This window comes from Lynx rufus, unplaced genomic scaffold (assembly GCF_022079265.1).
Source record: "Lynx rufus isolate CCGP_SWC_20201006 ecotype Redwood Valley unplaced genomic scaffold, mLynRuf1.p SCAF_3, whole genome shotgun sequence".
Taxonomy (NCBI): Eukaryota; Metazoa; Chordata; class Mammalia; order Carnivora; family Felidae; genus Lynx; species Lynx rufus.
In genome coordinates this window covers 182,975,663-182,982,625 of record NW_025814845.1, presented here as the reverse complement: position 1 = coordinate 182,982,625, position 6,963 = coordinate 182,975,663, and the positions used below count along the sequence as shown (strand labels likewise).

Below are 6,963 nucleotides of genomic sequence, written 5' to 3'. Positions count from 1 at the left end.
ACTCTTACTGCCTTATGCAAGATGGATTGGGGAGGGCAGGGTGGAGTGAGATAATCAGAATTGGTAATGGTCAAATGAGTAATGAAGAAGATCTGAAGTAAGCCAGTGACAATGGGAATAGAGAGGGTGAAAATGGGACTAAAATACAGTATTTCATTAAAAGGCATTAATATTGTTCTTTTTTGTGGGGCCTCAGAGGCGGCAGGCTGCTTCAGGATGAAGCTGGATGTCTCTTTCCCAGCTACTGGCTGTCAGAAAGTCACTGATGGACGAAGAGTGCAAACTTCATACCTTTTATGAGAAGTGTGTGGCCAATGAGGTTGCTGCTGTTGCTCTGGGTGAACAATGGAAGGGTTATGTGGTCTGAATCAGTGGTGGCAATGACAAACCAAGCTTCCCCACAAAGTAGGGTGTCTTGACCTATGGCCATGTCTACCTGCTACTGATGAAGGGGCCTTCCCGCTCCCAGCCAAGGAGGACTGGAGAAAGAAAGTGCAAATCCATTTGTGGTTGCACTGTGGATGCTAACAGTGTGCTCAATGTGATCATTGTAATAAAAGTGGAGAAGGACATTCCTGGACTCACTGATACTACTGTGCCTCATTGCCTGGGGCCCAAAAGAGCTGGCAGAATGACAAACTTTTAATCTCTGTGAAGATGATTTCTACCAGTATGTTATGAGAAAGCCCCTAAACAAAGAAGGTAAGAAACCTAGAACCAAAGCATCTTCAGCATCTTGTTACTTCACCTGTCCTCCAACACAAATGTCAGCATATTGCTTTGAAGAAGCAACGTGCTAAGAAAAATAAGGAAAAGGCTGCAGAATATGCTAAGCTTTTGGCTAAGGAGGCCAAAGAAAAACTCCAAGAACAGATGGCCAAGAGATAGAGGCTGTCCTAAGAGCTTCTACCTCTATGTAGGAGTCCTATCAAAAAGGAGATTTTCTAGGAGTCACAAATAAATAAGATCAGACTCAATAAATAATAAATGAAAGAATGAATGAATGAATGAATGAATGAATGAATGAATGTTGGGCCCAATGTATCAGTGTGTGTGCTATAAAATGAGAGCAGAAACACAGAAAGAGAAGCACTCAGCGGAGACATAGGAAGTCAGTGGTTTCAGTTTTAGAAATGTTGACGCTGAGGAATAGAATGTCTGAAAGCTATTTTTATATTGACTCTAGAGCACATGAAAAAGTGGTTGAGAGAAACACAAATTTGGTTTCATTATAAACTACTAGATAAAAGAAACTGTACATGAACAAGACTGCCTGAATAGAGCAATAAACAGAAGGAAAAGACGGTATAGGACTCAACCCTTGGACATAGGGTCATTTAAGATGTGGGTGGAGCTAAATAAATCTACTGAATAGACATAGGAGGGAGTGGTCAGAGAATAAGAATGGAACTCAGAGGAACTGAGGGAATGACAAGCAAGAGAGGAAGGAATTTCAAGATAAAGACTGTCCACATTGTCAACTGCTTCAAGACATTAAGTAAAAGAAGACCAAAAAAAAAAAAAAAAAAGAATCCATTAGATGATTCCTAGAAACTCAGCGGTGACCATAGTGAAAACAGGTTCACTGAAGCAATGGGACAGAATATAGATGAAATAACTTATACAATGTTGCCCGTATTCTCTCTTTAAATAATAGTATTAAGTCATTTTGTTCTTTTCTAATCCCCACTACTATTATGCCATAATGATTTATCTTGGTTTCTACTTTACCAGGTTATATGGTTATATGTCACTAAAATATTTCTGAATTATTTGATCTTGTACATGATATCAAAAATAGTAAACTTGAACAAAAGCCCAAATAGAAAATTCATCTGTAAAAAGTATTCTCCTACATATAAAATCCATAAAGTTTATTTCCTAGGGAAAAAAATTTAATAAAAGTCCCATATCTGGTACAGTGCTGCTCATGTATTTTGAATTACATAGGGAGAAGAGGAGCTTATCAAGGCTTGATACTCTTCGAGCAAATATGAATCCCAAGTACTTCTTGAGGAAGAGAATCAAGTAATTTACATTCTTGTATTGCAGGATTAATAACCTCAGGGATATGCAGGAAGTTAAAGGAGTCAGAGGCTCAGTGGGCACAGAGAGAGATGGCTCGGGAGCAGTTTGGGCACATAAAAGGTAACGTGGGAGTCCATCCAATCACAGCTGTTGTCTATTGTAGACAATCATTGTCTTTGGCTCACCAATGGACTTTGGCTTTTCAAAACAAACAAACCTACAAAAATGCTTCTTATGGTCAAAACTGCAAAGTTTGGCACCCAGAGAGCTTAAAATCCAAGACCAGACGATAATCGATTGTGTACAGTTTGCAGTGATTCTCCCAAAGGCCATCGTGAGCATTTCTACCACTTTCTACCCTGTGCTTCCTGCTTTTGTGATTTTACTCATCTGGGCTATGAGAATACACCACAGGAGGTGATTCTGGACCTGGACTAGATAAACGATTAATTCTCAACTTAGCCAGTAGCCACTACTGCTGGCTTCAGCTGACAAGCAGCAACCCAGACTCCAATGCTGAGTACACAGACTTAGAAAAAGCCCTGAAGTGTCATGACATTTGCAATATGTGTAAATGATGATCCTCTTTTAATAATTTCCTACCTTCAGAGCACCTGGGTAGCTCAGTCAGTCAAACATCCAACTCTTGATTTTGACTCAGTTCATGATCTCATGATTCCTGGGATAGAGCCCCATGACAGAATGGAGCCTGCCTGAGATTCTCTGTCTCTCCTTCTTTCTGCCTGTTCCTTGCTTCTTCATTCTCTCTCAAAATAAATAAACTTACAAAAAATTAGTTTCCTACCTTGTTTTCCCCAGTGATATCCTAGTGACGAGGAGCAGCCTGAGGAAATCTACCATTCTCTTTCTTTTTTTCAAATTGCCACACAATAGCATGATTTAGCCTGTTGATTTAATGTATTCTTTATGATTGTTAAAATCAGTCTGCTTAAATAATATGCTTAAAACATATTAAATGTTCAAGATTGCCAGAAATTTAGATCTCCCTTCTTTTTTAAGTTAATTTATTTATTTTGAGAGAGAGAGAGAGCAAGCTAATGAGCAGGGGAAGGGCAGAGAGAGAGGAAGAGAGAGAATCCCAAGCAGGCTCTGCACTGTCAGGACAGAGCCCAATGTGGGGCTCAATCTCACAAACCATAAGATCATGACCTGAGCCAAAGTCAAGAGTTGGGTGCTTAACCCACTGAGCCACCCAGGAACCCCAGAACTCCCTTATTTAAGACCAATTTAAATCGAAGATACCTGTACTTAGTCTCAGAAATGCTGCTGTATTTACAAAATGCATAAAACAACCAAGTCAATGCAAAAGGCCTATTCCAAGTATACTAATGGCAATTTCTTTTTTTTTTAATTTTTTTTGAATATTTATTTTTGAGAGAGAGAGAGAGAGAGAGCACGAGCATGCGAGCAAGGGAGGGGTAGAGAGAGGGAGACACAAAAGCCAAAGTAGTCTCCAGGCTCCAAGCTGTCAGCACAGAGCCCAAAGTGGGGCTCAGACTCATGAACCATGAGATCATGACCTGAGCCCCATGAGATCATGACTTGAGTTGAAGTCTGATGCCCAACCGACTGAGCCACCTAGGTGCCCCAAATTGAATTTATTTTTTTTAAATTTCAAACCAGATACTTTGGTTATCCATTTACTTTTTTAACTATTTCATGACAAACAGAGGAATATTTATTAGAAAAATAACTAACAACAATCTCTTGGTTAAGATGAACTTTCTCTCCCTACTAGATCCCTCTATGTCATATAATACTTTTCTCTTTTTTTATGCCTTAATTTTCCAGAGCAATGATTTTCTGTACACACACACCCACCATCCCCCCCCCATACACACAAATGATTAAAACTGATTCAAATAATCTAGAGGCTCAAATAATGTCTAGAGAGTAAAACAAAGGCATTTAACATCTATTCAATACGTCACTGGTGACATCTTCTTGACCAAGGCCATACTGGTCCATAAAAGTCCTTTGTTTCTCCTTCACTTGACCACAGAGATCTGTAGAAAGCTGTGAATATCATGGCCATGGGTTCAGTGTCCTTAGTTTTGCCAATACCCATTCCTAGTGAAGTCTTATTACCATCTCTGAATACTACTTTGATGGGGGAAGAGGTCCTTAGAAAGTATGAGATTATCCTACATTTCCTTACCGGTATTTGAGATTATCCTACTCTTTCAGAATACATAAAGACAATCTCTTCTATTTCCCTTCTTGATAACTTACTTTTTCAATGTTTTTAAGCTTTTACAAACAGAAAAAACAAATTCACAAAGAGCTGTTGCCTTCCTAAAATTCTGATTCAGCTATGCAAAGATCCCTGAGACTAGGAAACACAGGGGGCCTTCCTACTGAGATGGAGGGACAGGAAGGGACCAGAGGTAGATAATCCAAAGAGCAAAATACCAATATCTCAGAGTATCTGGCACAACGGTGGTTAAGAACCTAGACAAGCCTATGTTCCAATCCTGGTCTTGCCATTAATAATTTGTATGACCTGGAACAAGACATTTGACCTCTTTCTTTCCTCAACATTTTATTGAAGAATACTGTATAAAAATATATATGCTACTATATAGAGAGAAAAGTACATTTGCCTTAAGTGTATAACCCAACACATCTCCCCAAGGTGAACAAACCTAGGTAACCAGCACCCACATCCAAAAAAGAATGGCGTGGGTGTCCCAGGAACCCCTCTTCTCATACTCTTTCTCACTTGCTAAAGAAAACACTATTCTGGATTCTAATAGGACAGAGTAGTTATTGTTGGCTTCCATCTACACTGCCTCTTAGCTTCTCTGTGCTTCATTTGTGAAACGAGAATTATAGTAGTATCTTTATTCTGGGTTTGTTGTGAAAAGCAAATGAATTAATATTTATGAAAAGCTTAGACGAGCCTATTACATAGTAAGCATTTTGCAGTGTTTGTTAATTAAAATAAAATGTCTTAGAAAAATTAATGAATGCTTGAGTTTTGGTTTAGTTTAAGTTGTATAAACCTAATCTATGAATTTGAATCAAAAATAGGTTAAGTTCACATGAGGAAGTAAATGAAGATCTATTCTAGTTAAACTAAAAGTCAATTTCACAAATGTATCCTTCACTTTTAAACAACTTTAGAAAAATATTGTGTAGATTTCTTAGATGGGTTTGACTGAATAAAATTTAAATGAAGATATCTCAATAGTAATTAAACACGGTTTCTTGCTGAAACCCAACACTGTTTCCTATTGTGAAATAGTTATACATCAAATTGTGTGCCATTTCAAAGAACTGCTATTATTAAAATTTATTTATTTATTGAAAATTTGCATGTGAGTCATATACAAATATTATTAACCTAAAAAAGTAGACAATAGGATGACAAATCTTTGGATTGAATAAATGTGGTTATTGAATTTTAAAAATATACCTTTATTAAAGAAAATATAGCTAGAAAATATACACCTGCCATCAGACTAAAATGGTTCACTACATACCAAAAGGGCATGGGATCAACATAAGAATACCGTTTCATTTATCACCATTTCATGGTAATGATTTTTTTGTCCTTGGAAATAAGGAAATTTTGTGCATGAGCTACCAGAAAACAACATGACTTGACTCCAAACACCTTTTTCTTAAAGGAAAAGAAAAGAAGAAGCAGAAAATAATTTTTAGAAAAATGCATAGATTAAAATGCAATTTCAAACAAATTTGAATATACTATTTCCTTTTTTGGTTTATTAATGAAAATTTATGTGATTACTTAATTTTCTGCAAATCTTTATACTTATTCACTCATAAAAGACACTTCTACCTATTTGGTGTTATGACACAACTAAACAATTATATTTGAAAATACAATATTCATTGCTACATTTGGAAATGCCTGCCAAAATGACCGACAACACTAAACCTTAAAGGGTTTAAGAAAATATTTAATAAAGAAACCTAGAAACACATCATGTCAAGTTTAGAAGTACTCATGTAGGGACCCCTGGGTGGCTCAGTCGCTTAAGCGGCCGACTTCGGCTCAGGTCATGATCTCGCGGTCCGTGAGTTCAAGCCCTGCGTCAAGCTCTGTGCTGACAGCTTGGAGCCTGGAGCCTGTTTCAGATTCTGTGTCTCCCTCTCTCTCTGACCCTCCCCCGTTCATGCTCTGTCTCTCTGTCTCAAAAATAAATAAACGTTAAAAAAAGAAAAAAATTAAAAAAAAAAGAAGTACTCATGTAGAAGGGTGATTCTCTGAAGTTTCATTTCTACAAATGAAGTTACAATATTTGTAAACTATACTGAAAAGTCCAAGAAGCAAGAAAATAAGTAGCCCATATTTGGCAGCATCCAGTTGTTTTATTTATTTTTTAAAAAAATATTTATTTCTTAAAGGTTATTTATTTTCAGAGGTAGGGGTAGAGGTAGAGAGAGAGGGGTACAGAGGAAACCAAAGTGGGCTCTGTGGTGACCGCAGAGAGCCTGATGCGGGGCTCGAACTCACAAACTACAAGATCATGACCTGAGCCAAAGTTGGATGCTTAACCTACTGAGCCACCCAGGTGCCCCTGGCATCTTATTGTTAGATTTATTATATTGCTGGGGGAAAATATTTGACTTTTTCCTGGGGGGACAATACCTGGGCCTTAGAATTTGAGCTTTAAAACACTTTTAGGTTATCAGAGGTAGTGCATGTTTGTGAGTATGCGACTGCTGCATACTATTGCTGCAACAATGGTGCCCTCCCCTCTGAAGGGTGTCACCCTTGCAATCTGATATCACTATCTTGAAATTATTAATTTTTGAATAAGGAGTCCCCATTTTCCTTTCTTTTTAGACCCGGCATATGATATAAACTGTCCTGAATAGTTACCTACTCGATACCCCAGTTCTGTGACATACATGTTCAGTGGACATTCAGCCCATTTATTTCCC

At 37.7% G+C, this 6,963-nt stretch overlaps 1 pseudogene; it reads left to right on the top strand.

The window, feature by feature from the left end:
- The first annotated feature begins 216 nt into the window (after positions 1–216).
- Positions 217–965, top strand: LOC124521240 (40S ribosomal protein S6-like; annotated as a pseudogene).
- Positions 966–6,963: the final 5,998 nt, after the last annotated feature.